We start from the raw sequence: 12,345 nt of genomic DNA, 5'->3' as shown, positions 1-12,345 counted from the left end.
TGCTCTTTCCATCCATGTAATTCATCTATGAGCTAACTGTGTTTTAGCTGACGTAGAGGAAAACCATAAATATAAAAGCAGAGACACCAGTTTTAATTCGTTTGACAGTCAAATTACATACACCATAAATATTAGCCTCTTTGAGTGATCAACTGTTAGCTTTAGCCAAGTATGTTTAGGATTACACTTAAAAAATATTTTAGTGTTGTACGCTTCATAAAGGAATCCACAACTACTAGTGATGCTAGTATAGACTTCAGTTATAGCAGAAAAAAAATCCCCAAGGTAAGAATACTAACCACTGAAGGAGATCACCTCGTTAATTCTTGACCCTTCTAACTCTGCTTGCCTTCTTTCAGGGTTGGTTTCAGAGCCAATGGTCCTCTCTGTTCAGCCTTAAAACACGGCAAACCTAAGTCATGTTTCCAACAGCAGTCACCATATTCCCTCACGTTTCCCATTTGAAAAACCCCAAATGCAGCATTTTTTTTCTCTTAAAATTCCCTTGAATGATTCTTTAAGCTCCAGGCATCTGTGGGGATGTTCCAGGTACCGCCCCACAATGCTACCTCTTCTTCTTAAAAAGAAGTCGCTCAGCTGGGGCGGGATGGTGCTGCGCGGCGCGCACCTGAGCGGCCGGGGCTCCCTGAGTCACGGAGGGCGCGAGAGGGCGAGGCAGCGGCCGGGCTTCTCCCCAGCACCGTTCTCTGTCACGGCCGCCGCCTGACCAACACCCCGCTCCTCGCGTAGGCATGTTTCGCTTCAGAAACCCCAAGTCGCCTTACGCTCCCTGGTCCTTCCCCTGCGAGGGAAAAAAACGCTGGTGCAGCCCAGAGCTCTCTTCCGCTCCACCCTGCACTGCCCTTGCTGCCCTCCTGCCTCCCGCGCGTCCTTCCCCGCGCGTCGGCCGCGCGCCCAGGTGTTCCCGCGCCTGTAATCCCCTCCGGCCGCGCCTCCTGGCCCGCCCTGCGGGTCTCCAGCTCCTGGGCCCGCGCTCTCGCCGCGGGTCCTTCCTCCTTTCCCCACCCAGCCCCGCCCAACCTCCGCCGCGCTGGGGCTCCCGGCCGAGCCTCTCCTCCCACCTCCGTCCTCCACTTCCCTCCCCAAGAAGTGCTATTTTTAGCAAATCCTCCGCGCGCCGCCACCCGCTCAGCTCGCAGCTCGCAGCCGCCCGCTGCCGCCCTCCCGAGCTCCCCCCGCGCGGCGGCGGCGGCGGCGGCGCGTCCCGCACATCGCGCAGCGCGCACCAAGCCGGCCGCGCCGCACCCGCCGCTCTCTCCGCGGTCTCCTCCTCTAGTGCCCGCCGCGGCCGGTAAATCTCGGCTGGAGGAGCAGCGGCGGTCCCCAGTCAACTTTCCTTCCCCTTTTGCTTCTGCCTCACCATTCTCTTCTCCTCCTCGAAAGATGGCTGTTTGGAGAAGGGGGAGAAGTTAGGAGGTCGCCGGCGCGGAGCGAAGGAGGGCGCGACAGCCTCAGCAGGAGCGGGCGGAGGTGAGTGGCACCACGGCCGAGTCCCCGGCTGGTGCTCGAGGAAAGCCCTGGGAATTGGGGGCCACCGGTCCTCAGTATGCGCCGCGGTATTCCCTGCTCGGGTTCCGCAGGTTAACAGCATCTCAGTCCGGACTCTGATGCCGCTTGCCTCGCATCTCGCAGCCCGGAGACCGGTGGGTTTAACCGAACCTTTGTCAGAAGTTGGGTGCTAGGTTATCTTTGTGTACAGACCCTGACATTTGGCAAACCGAGGCGAGCGGCCGGTGGCGTGATTCTCTCCCGCCCCCAAACACACCCAGTTTATGTTGGAGCCGAGCTATGAATGAAAAGTTTGTACTGGCAACGTGTTGCTTGAGGGGAGCAACGCTTATTGGGGGGTACCTTTGATGTTTCCTGGGGGACTTCAGTTTTAAGTCAATACATCAGAATCCTGGGTTTTAAGAAAAGTTCAAGAGGCTGGAGGATGGGAGATAAAGCAGTTCCTTGGCTAGTGGAAGGAGAGTGATGAATCGTAAGCTTATTGAGGTTAACTGGCTAATTAGATGCCATACGAGGGTGTCACAGCGGGGACTAAAAGGAGCAGAGGACGGGGGCGTTCCCTGAGCGCCTAGCAGGCTGCGTTTGTTTGGCTTTGAAGCCGTCACCCACTTGTCCGCAGTGAGAGGTGCTGGTGTCAGGCCTGTGTGTCTGTGATGTGACAGAGCGGGACCCAGCTGTCTCCAGATCCGAGGCGCCGTTGTCAGGAGAGGTGGCCTGCGACGGAGAGCTGAGGATGTAGTTCCTGTGATGTGGACTTGGAGAATTCTCTGGTGAGTCTCCTATGCTCCAGTTTCAGGAAGATCTGTCAATTGTTTTTTTCTTCCAGGGAGGTGTGTGTAATCTCCTAAAAGGAACTTTCAGCTTTAAGTAACTGTAGCATTTTGAAATCATGTAAGAAATGAGATATCTACATATATTCATTATTACATGTATGTGGGGAGTGTATGTGTGTGTAAAATATGGGAAAGGGATAAGAAAGGCTTAAAAAGTTTAACTTCTACCCGAAAAGAAAGCGAAGAGTTAATTCTTTTCTCCCCAAATGGTATAACAATGCATATACAACTAAATACTCTTGCTGTGCTGAGATTTCTCATAAGGAGTAAGATTTAGCAATTACAAGTATTCAGAGCGCTGTCATGTTTTCAAATCTTGCAGGCACTATTGAAATCTGGAAAAGGGGAGTACATACATAGAGAACCCATATTAAAGGAAAAAAAATTAAAAATCTTCCAAAAGAAAACCTTTTGACTTTTGAAAAGGCCTGGATGTTATTTTCCGATGCTCCAGAAATCTTTCTAATCCTGTAATTAACAACAGCACAGAATAAGTTGCATTTCATAAATTAGAAATCATGTTTAAAGGATATCTTTTGAACTTCTCTTTGGTACTTTTGATATTTATTATGGAAATTATTGTGATTGAAAATTTGTTGTTTAATATATTTGCCTTTTACCACAGATAATTAATCCTCCTCATCCTTTTAAACCACTGTTCCAGTTTGGACTAATTTAATTCCCAAAACATCAAATTACTGATGTTCCTTCTGGAAACCATTTGTATTTAAAATGGCTAATAAGAATATTGTATTTCCGAAACAACGTAATTTAGTCTGTTGTAAAACTTGCTTGTAATTTGTTCTCATCTATTTCGTTTGAATGGGGCACATTTGAAGAAGAGCAGCATTTTCTTAGAATATGCCATTTTCTGTGTGGGAAAAAGCTAGTATTTTCATATATGTTTTAGCTATTAAACAGAGGCATGTAAGGTGAGAATCCTGTCTGACCTTTCATAAACTGCCAGCCAGAGGGAGAGAGATGCTTTCTTAGCTCTACTCGTGAATTGATTATCTTTACTACAGAATGGACATGATTAGATGCACATAAGGTTGTGCAGAAAGAAGTTAAGAGTTTTAAATTAAATGCCAGTTTATGGGTAGGAGACAGAATATATATATATATTTTTTTAACCTTGATCTTCCTGTTTGTTTCCTTCTGCAGTTCAGCCTGTTGGGCTGGTCTTTATTGGAGAGTCAGACCAGCACTCTGACTAGAGAGTGTTTAGCACACTAAACTGCCATCTTCTGTAAAAATAATGATGGCTCTTTTGCAATTAAAAGATAATTTTATACATGGTTATAGATTTTTGTGATCGGTGACCAAATTAACTATAACCGTTATTATAGTAGAAAGAGTTTTATGAAGTTATTGCCACTATATATAAATAATTATATATTTAAGATATGGATGAACTCTATTTGAGGTTTAGGAGTTTTGAATGTTAAGGCCAGCTGACCAGATAAAAACCTATTTAATTAACTAGTTTGAATGACACCAGAATTCAGATTTTTATTAATATCTACATCTAGGTTTATGTAGCTTTCCTTTCTTTTTATTAGAATTATTTCTTTTTTGAATTTGTTTAAATATTACAACATATTACATTATAATTTGTACACGCTCAGTGGAGAAGGTGCAGGTTATTCTTAAATAGAGATGTGGAGAAATAGCTAACAAGGAGAGTCATTTGAGAAACATATGGACATCATAAAATCCTTCTGTATGTAGCATCTGTACCTTCTCATTAGTGAAATATTGTAGTTATGGACATTTTTTGTTATTACATCCAAATGTGGCTTTTTATTTTTGCTTCATTGGTTTTTTTTGTTTTAAAATGTAATTTATATTACTGTTTAAGTTGGTGGGGGCTTTTACTGCTTGAAGCCTTTTGCTTTCAATAGTTATCATACTTAATTTTTACTGCATGCATCTGCAGATATATACAATTGTTTCCCAGTTTGTTATTATAATTCTTACACTTTTTGGTGATTCCTCAAAACATTTGAGAGATAGGTAGGATGACATATTGTTCTCATTTTAGGAAGGAGGCAGCAGGTACACTGATATACCCAACGTTACACAATAGTGAATCAGTGTGAAGCTGAGTGTAACATCTATATTTCCTGTATTTTAATGATGAAAGCAAGCTGTTCCTGTATCTTATGATAACTTCATAAATCTATGTATTTCCAGATTTTTAAAGTGGTCATCTTTATATATGTGCAGATCAGATTTTAAATCAGTCAATATAATCATAAGAGGATGGATCATACTGTTGGCCTGTTGATGGGAGAGAACCATGACTCTAATAGCTACTGCTGAAATAAACAAACAATCTCACACACCTCTGTAGAATATTTGTTCTTGCAGTCAATCCATAGTCCACATATTTCTCTGCCCCTGCTGGCCTCACCCTATCAACTACCTACTGCCACTCTACTGATCAAAGCAGCCCTTGAAGTTTATCAGCACAGTTGTCAAGCTTGAGGATCATTAGCCTCACTAGCAAGAAAAGTCAGAACCTGATTTTTGGGAAGAGAGAGTATTGATGGGGACAGTAATGGAGTGTCCACTCCAGAGGCAGCCAGTAATGGTCAGAGATCATATTCTGGGTGTCGGGATGTCCATTTCTCCCATCAGCTCTGTGTCTTTGGCCGAACTTACAGATATCAAAGTGAACAGAAGATTTATGGAATTATCTAGTCATTTCTGTCCATGTAGACCTCATATCTGAATAAATCAGACTTTTTTAAAAAAGAAAATGGACAGAAACTTGTTCTTTTTCTACATCTCACCAAATCTCCTCTCCTTCAAACCCCACTAGAATTTTTTTTAGGATAATTGCCCACATGATTTGTAACAGCCAAAGTGATAGACTTCTGATAGTGTATTATTACAATTAACAGTGGAATATATTATCTAGCTTGCAGAAGGAAGCATTGTAATTCTGTAGAAAATGGTAATATGTAATCTCATGCAAGTATTTTTGAATAAGCAGACAGTACCAAGAGCTGTCTATTAAGCTAATATATTTATTTTTACTCTTCCTTTCCCTAAATGTACGGTTTATAGGAGCTCATCCAAATCATTAAGTATCAACTACTGAAAAAAAGTTCAGATGTGGTTTCCTGTTTACTACGATGAATTTTGTTTAGAGCTTCAAAGAGAGGAAAACTACTATCTATTGTTTGCTGCACCAGAGAGAGTATAACGTGTTGCTGGTGAGCATGAGGAGCGCTGAGGTTGCTGGAAATGGTACTTTCTTCACATCTCTGCAGAACCTGTGATAAGAAGGAGATGGGTGTGGACTGGTTTAGTTCTAGTACAACAGTGATGAGTGGAATTTGAAGTGGCCACTGAAAGAAGGGTAAGATTTGGATAGTCTGTGTGTCACTCAAGGTATTCAGTAGCAAGTCATGGAAACTAACTTTAGTTAATATAAGCATCAAATAAATTTATTAGAGGATATTGACCTTGTTTTCTCTTTCTGTGTAACACATTTCCACAAATTTAGCTGCTTAACACAACACCCCTTTATCATATCAGTTTCATTGCTCAGAAGTCCACACATAGCTTAACTAGGTCCTCTGGCCAGAGATCTCCTGTGTTGGCTAGGGCTGCAATCTCAACAGAAGATCAATGGGAAAAGATCCACTTTCAAGCTTTTTTCTATCTTTGGCAGAATTTATCTCATCATGGCTTTAGAACTGAGGCTTCCATTTTCTTGCTGGCTGTCAGCCAGAGGCTACCCTTAACTCTTAGAGGCTGCTGTTATTCTTTGCCATGTGGCCCTCACATAGGCACTGTTACAACATGGCAGCTTACTTTTTTTTAAAGCTGGCAAGGAAATCTCTCTTGCTCCAGTCTGATAAGAAAGAGCCTTATATACTATAATATAATAGTGAGAGAGTGACATAAGACTATATAAGGGCATGACTCCTTGGAGGTCAGCTTAGGATGTGTCCACCACATTGACTAGCTCATAGAATCTCTGGTATAGGGTGGGCACAGTGGCTCATGTTGGTAATCCCAACACTTTGGCAGGCCAAGGCGGATGAATCGTTTGAGTCCAGGAGTTCAAGATCAGCCTGGGCAACATGGCGTAACCCTGTCGCTACAAAAAAAAAAAAAAAAAAAACACAGAAAAAATTACCTGGACATGATGGTGTGTGCCTGAAGTCCCAGCTAGTTGGAAGGCTGAGGTGGGAGGATCATGAGTCTGGGAATTTGAGGCTGTAGTGAGCCATGATTGTGCCACCATGCTCCAGCCTGGGCAGTACAGAAAAACCCTATTTATTTTTATTTTTTTTAAAGAACCTCTGGTATAGTCCGCAGACTTGACTTTGAAGCCACTCAAGTAGAAACAAGGCTCCAAATCCCTCTGCAGAATTTGTCCTGTGAGGTAGTGCTGCTGTCGCTGTTGGCATATAGCTTCTATAGTGGAATGTGGGCTCCATATCATAAAAGAGAGGATTCTCCACATACAATAATGGGGTCCCATTGTCCCTTGCGAAAAAGAATGACAGGTGTCCACTGCTGCGGGAAAGAAGAAAAAATGATTGCTTAATGAAATGTTTGAATTTTTGGCCAGGATAGGCATGATAACCTTCTAGAGATGGGATTGAATTGGAAAGTGGCTGAAGTCATGTGACTCCTTAGAAGAGAAAACTCTTCCAGGATTTAGGAGAATAATGGTAATGAGGGTTCATTTATGAGTGGTGGTGATAAGAAAGGAGTAGAAAACCTTTGAAAGATGAATCACTACACATACATTAGTCTGGGTATTGACTTAATTAGTCCCTGAATATATTCCATGCATGAAAGACTTAAGAGACTGATTCCACTAATCCTTTCAGGGAACCAGCGCTGTGACTTGGAGGCCTTCAGTGTGGTCTACCCTCATTTTATAGAAAGGAGCAGAGCTAAAGGACCATTGTACTATATTTGTGGCCCAGTGACTATTGGGTGCTATGTAGGGGGTTGGGGGACTATTGAACATACCCTGTGCTCTAAGCACTTTGCCAGACATATTTTAACTATTTTGTATCTCAAACTCTGGCAGTTTAGTTTATATTTCCCTAGTTCTGCCTCCCTTCTCCCCTGGCAGGTGTATGGAGACTTTGAAAGGCTAAATACTTTGCCAAGGGTTGTTCAGCTAGGGGTGGCATTAGGTTTTGAATCCAGGTCTGATTCCAGAGCCTAAAGTCTTGTAGTACACATCCCATACTCAAAAGCAGTAAGTGAAGTTTCCAGGGAGAAAGCCTGTTACTCACATTGAAGTGGATGTCAGTGCTACAATTGCTGTTGGGTTCCATCATTCACCTTGAGAGAACTGGATACTGCAAGATGCGGGTTAAAGAGAGGAGTGAGAGAGTGCGCTGTACCATGCCTTCTTTTATTTTCTCAGCAGGAAGTACATATTATAGGTCTCTCTTAGATCTAAAAGTAAGAATGGGGAGTAGAGGCTGTGCATTTTTATTTCTACTTATCATTTTGGTTAAAATCAAAAGCACTGTGTCTCCTTTCTTTCCTATATGTAGATTTCTACTATTAAATTAAATCAAGTAACATTATGAATTCTCATTGCCTCTTTGGCCACAGGGTTCTTTCTATAGCTTTTTCAGTAGATGCCACTGTTTTGATCTTGAAAAGTCTATTGAGACATTCTTCCTTTGTTCTTCTATTACTCAGTCCCTCTTTCTACTCTGTGGTGCCTCTGAAATCTATTCATAGATATTCTACTTTTTTCTTCTGTTTTATGTACTTAAATATCTTCTTTAAATGGATCTGGTTCCATTGATCAGAATCATTGGCCCAGATCCCCTTGCTGCTCCACTGTACCCAGGAAGTCTTATCTATTTTCTGTTAATTTTACTGAGTTTTACTCTACATCCCAGCACAGTATGAGGAAGCCGTTAAGATTTCTCTGGGTATCTGAACCAAAATGTAAACATTTAAAACTGAATACCTCAAGGAAGTGATGTGACTGGATTGTGTTAGATCAGGTGCATACCTATGGACTACTCCACTGTGGCCAGGCAAAGGGAGTTTTATTATTGCTCCATCTGGGTTCAGGTGTCCACTCTTCTAGAATACTGCTGTTCTCAAAGAGGGAAATGGTGAGCCAGCCCTTGCTTGACTGGGGTCAACAGTACTAATCTATTCTAGAGCACACTGTAGCTCAGGAAATCTCTAAATAAACTTAATTTCTTCATATAGGTTTTAGATTTCCTGAGCTAGATTAGGCCAGATTTGACTTTAAAAGCCCAAACTTCTTAGCATGACAGCAGTTCTTTCACAACCTGGACCCAGCCTATCTTTATTACATTGACTAATTGATTGATTGCAGGGTTTTGCTCTGCTCCCAAGGCTGGTGTGATCATAGCTCAGTATAACCTTGAGCTCCTAGGCTCAAGTGATCCTTCTGTCTCAGCCTCCCAAGTAGCTAGGACTATAGGCTCATGCCAGCATACCTGGCTAATTTTTATTTATTGTTTATTTTTAAACATTTTTTTTTTTGTAGAAGGGGTCTTGCTGTATTGCCCAGAGTGGTCTTGTACTCCTGGCCTCAAACTATCCTCCTGCTTAGGCCTCCCAAAGCACTAGGATTACAAATGTGAGCTACCGTGCCAGGTCCTTACATTTTTAACTGTTGCCACTCCCTGCCTTTCATCCAGTAAATCATTAAGGATTTAAATCCTAAACTTGGAGCTAGCAAGTAGCTTTGATTTTAGATAAAAAGGAGTAGCCAGCCTGAGAGAATAAATCAACGTGTAAAGAAAAGTCAAGATGAGAGAGAGAGAAAAGAGAGAGAGAGAGAGAAATAAGAACATTTCAGTTTTTCATTCCCTGCATCCAGTCATTCTTAGGTCTGGTTCTATAGCTGATTTTTCCAAGGGTATGTTATGTGAGCAATAAATTATCCATAAATTGAATTTCTGCATCTTGCAATAGAAAGAGAACTATGCAGCACAGGTTTCTATGAGTGATCATCTCATAGCCAAAATCAGACTTTCATTCTGCTGGGGTTCTGTTGGGGATTAGGAAGCTGTGCTTCTCTGCCCTACTTTTTCACTGGGCCCAAGGTATGTCCCACGTCTTCTGTGATGCTTCCTCTGATTACTGCAGCACACGGAGATCTTATTCCTCTCTGAATTCCTACAGTAGTTTAGGGTTATGGCTGTGTTTTTGCAGGCTTACAAATGAAATTCTAGTATTAATTGAGAAAATCCATAATAAAAAGGCTACTGTATTAAGCAAGTCTTTTAAAGGAATTTGCATTTTTATTATTCCAAACAGCATCCTTATATTTTTGAATTACAGTAATATATTTAATACACAGGATGATTTACATGTGTATTTATGGTCTCTGCAATTATCCTGTGGCTCGCTAGAGGTTCATAGTCTCCCACCACTTAGATGGAAAGGAGGGCAGAGAAGGTTTGGCTTTCTAATGGGCACCTTCTCCAAATGAAATACCACAGGAAGAATGGGCTGGTTTTGACTAAGACTACAGGTGTGTACAGTGTAAATGTGTTTATTTTTTTATTAAACATTCTACTTAAGTATATGGGAACATAAAATATAAATGCTTTTGCTTATAGATTTCATAAATTATAGAACCAAACCCAACAAACAAATGTTGAATATAAACAACAGAATTGATGAAATTAAAAGAAACAGTAATGAGCTCTGTGACAAATGATGCTGTATTGTTGAAACTACATTGCCAGTATTTAGTTTAAGAGTATAAAGATACAGTCTCAGATTCTGTTCTTATTTAATCTATTTCTATGTTTTATATCAATATAGATACAGAAATTGTCCTTTTATAAGTAGATTAAAACCAAACAAACAATATTAACTTTGAGGCTTTGTGTATGGCTCAGGGTAATCAGACTTTACACATGATCAAAATTCCTCAAATAATCCTCAAAGTCAGTTGTAATGAGACATCACCTGAGACCTCTGTAACATCTTTTTGTTCTCTTGAACATGTGATTAGTATTGTGGAGTCATCGAATTCTAAATCAAATGTGTAAACTGTATTCCAAGATTTCTGGAATGGAGAACAGATTGTGTAGAAGCTACACAGAGAGAGGATGCATGCATTATCTTCACACTCATGATGATTGTAACCACTATAGTACAGGTACTTTTGTCTGCCTGTGCTACCATGTGTTCCGTAAAGACTCACTTCATCCTTACCTTTTCTCTAAACAGACTTTATTTGTTTAGCAAACTTTCTATTCTTTGATCTCCACTTAGTATATGCATGATTGAAAACACCAAGTGCAAACAACCTGATGAAAATTTGGTGGCAGTAGTTTTTAAATGTTTATTCAGAAACTGATTAGAATACAATATATATATTTAGATGATCATCCAAATGAAATCCCAAAATGGAAAAAAAATATTTCACATCAAGCTCATTGACCTCAGTTTGAAATACACAGTTGCAAATGTTAATTGGCCACTTAAAACATTTTACATCTTGCTGTGTGTTGTGTGTCATTAATGAAATTGTAAGCTCCTTGAGGTGAGACTCTATGCTTACCGTTTTGTTTTCTTCCATAGCACTGTGTGCATTTCTTAGAGTTGATACCCAACAAGTGTTTGCTGATTGACTGATTATTAATATATTGTTATTACCTATTGCTCTGTGAGGTCCTCAAAGGCAGGGACTATTTTGTTTTAATCTGTGGTCTCTGAATGCCTAGCACAGCAACTCTCACATGAGAAATGCCTAATGAATGTTCTGAACGAAAGAATGGATGACTTGTTGGCTGTGTGTGTGTGTGTGTGTGTGTGTGTGTGTGTATGTGTATTCTTTTAGATCTAATCTCTCATGTACAGGGCACTTCTAACAGTTGTATAGATCAGTGCTGTCCAATAAGATTTTCTGTGATGATGGAAATATTCTGTTTATGCTCTCCAATATCATAGCCACTAGGCACATGTGGTCTTTGAAATTTAGCAAATGTGGCCAATGGCCTGAATTGAGTTTTATTTAATTTTAATGAGTACATAGTCATACATGGCTAGTGGGCAGCACAGGCCCAAATGATAAAATGTACTTTCTCAAACTTATTTGCTCTCATATCTAACATTATTATATTTTTTGGTTATAATTGGATGTTGTTATTTAATTTTGTTGTATTGGATGGATGAAGTGAATTCATCACTATAAAAATAGGGCAGTATAGTCTACCAAGTTGATTTCATTCTTTCCTAAATGACCAGCAACATTGGATGTCATCTATTTACTTGCCTCACTATCTATTTGGTATTTCATCATTGCCTTATTAGGCTAGAAGCCTGACACCACTTTTGCCTTTTTTTAAAATGACCCAGGTTGTCTTGCATTTGCTTGTCTTTCTGTTTTAATCCTTTTTTCCCCTAATAAACCATTTTAACTTGGATTATCTACATCATTATTGTCATTTTTAGAGACAAGGTCTTGCTCTGTCACCCAGGCTAGAATGCAGTGGTGTGATCATAGCTCACTGCAGCCTTGAACTCCTGGGCTCAGCTGAACCTCCTGCCTCAGCCTCCCAAGAACCTGGGACTACAGGCATATACCACCACACCTGGCTAGTTTTTTATTAGAATTTTTTTTTAATTTTTATTTTTAGAGATGGAATCTTGCTTTGTTGACCAGGCTGGTCTTGAACTTCTGGCCTCAAGTGATCCTCTGGAGTAACTGAGATTATAGGAGTACACCACTGCACCCAGCCTGTATTATTATCATTGTTAATGCTACCATCATCATTTTCATTTCTGGTGTTTATGCTTTGCTAGCCCATATTTGATGTTATGTACTAATGTCTACTGATAGTCTAAACACACTTCAAATTTATTACAATCTGAAAAATGTCGGAATATTCTTTTTCTCCAATTGTTTTCTTTGCTTATCTTGCCCTTTTACACTTTCTGGTCCAGAAGAATGAAGTAGCATCATAGGCATTACAACATTAGG

At 40.7% G+C, this 12,345-nt stretch overlaps 1 protein-coding gene across 4 annotated transcripts in view; it reads left to right on the top strand.

Annotated features, from left to right (window-relative positions):
- The first annotated feature begins 1,121 nt into the window (after positions 1-1,121).
- HDAC9 (histone deacetylase 9) overlaps positions 1,122-12,345 on the top strand; it is a 910,581-nt gene continuing 899,357 nt past the window's right edge. For all 4 annotated transcript variants that reach the window (XM_038004699.2, XM_038004721.2, XM_007981950.3 and 1 more), the window contains exon 1: positions 1,122-1,491. The gene's annotated coding sequence lies outside the window, so the exon portion shown is untranslated. The remainder of the gene's footprint in view (positions 1,492-12,345) is intronic.

Source organism: Chlorocebus sabaeus, chromosome 21, assembly GCF_047675955.1.
Source record: "Chlorocebus sabaeus isolate Y175 chromosome 21, mChlSab1.0.hap1, whole genome shotgun sequence".
Taxonomy (NCBI): domain Eukaryota; kingdom Metazoa; phylum Chordata; class Mammalia; order Primates; family Cercopithecidae; genus Chlorocebus; species Chlorocebus sabaeus.
The sequence above is the reverse complement of the archived record's forward strand: the minus strand, read 5'-3'. Positions and strand labels throughout refer to the sequence as shown.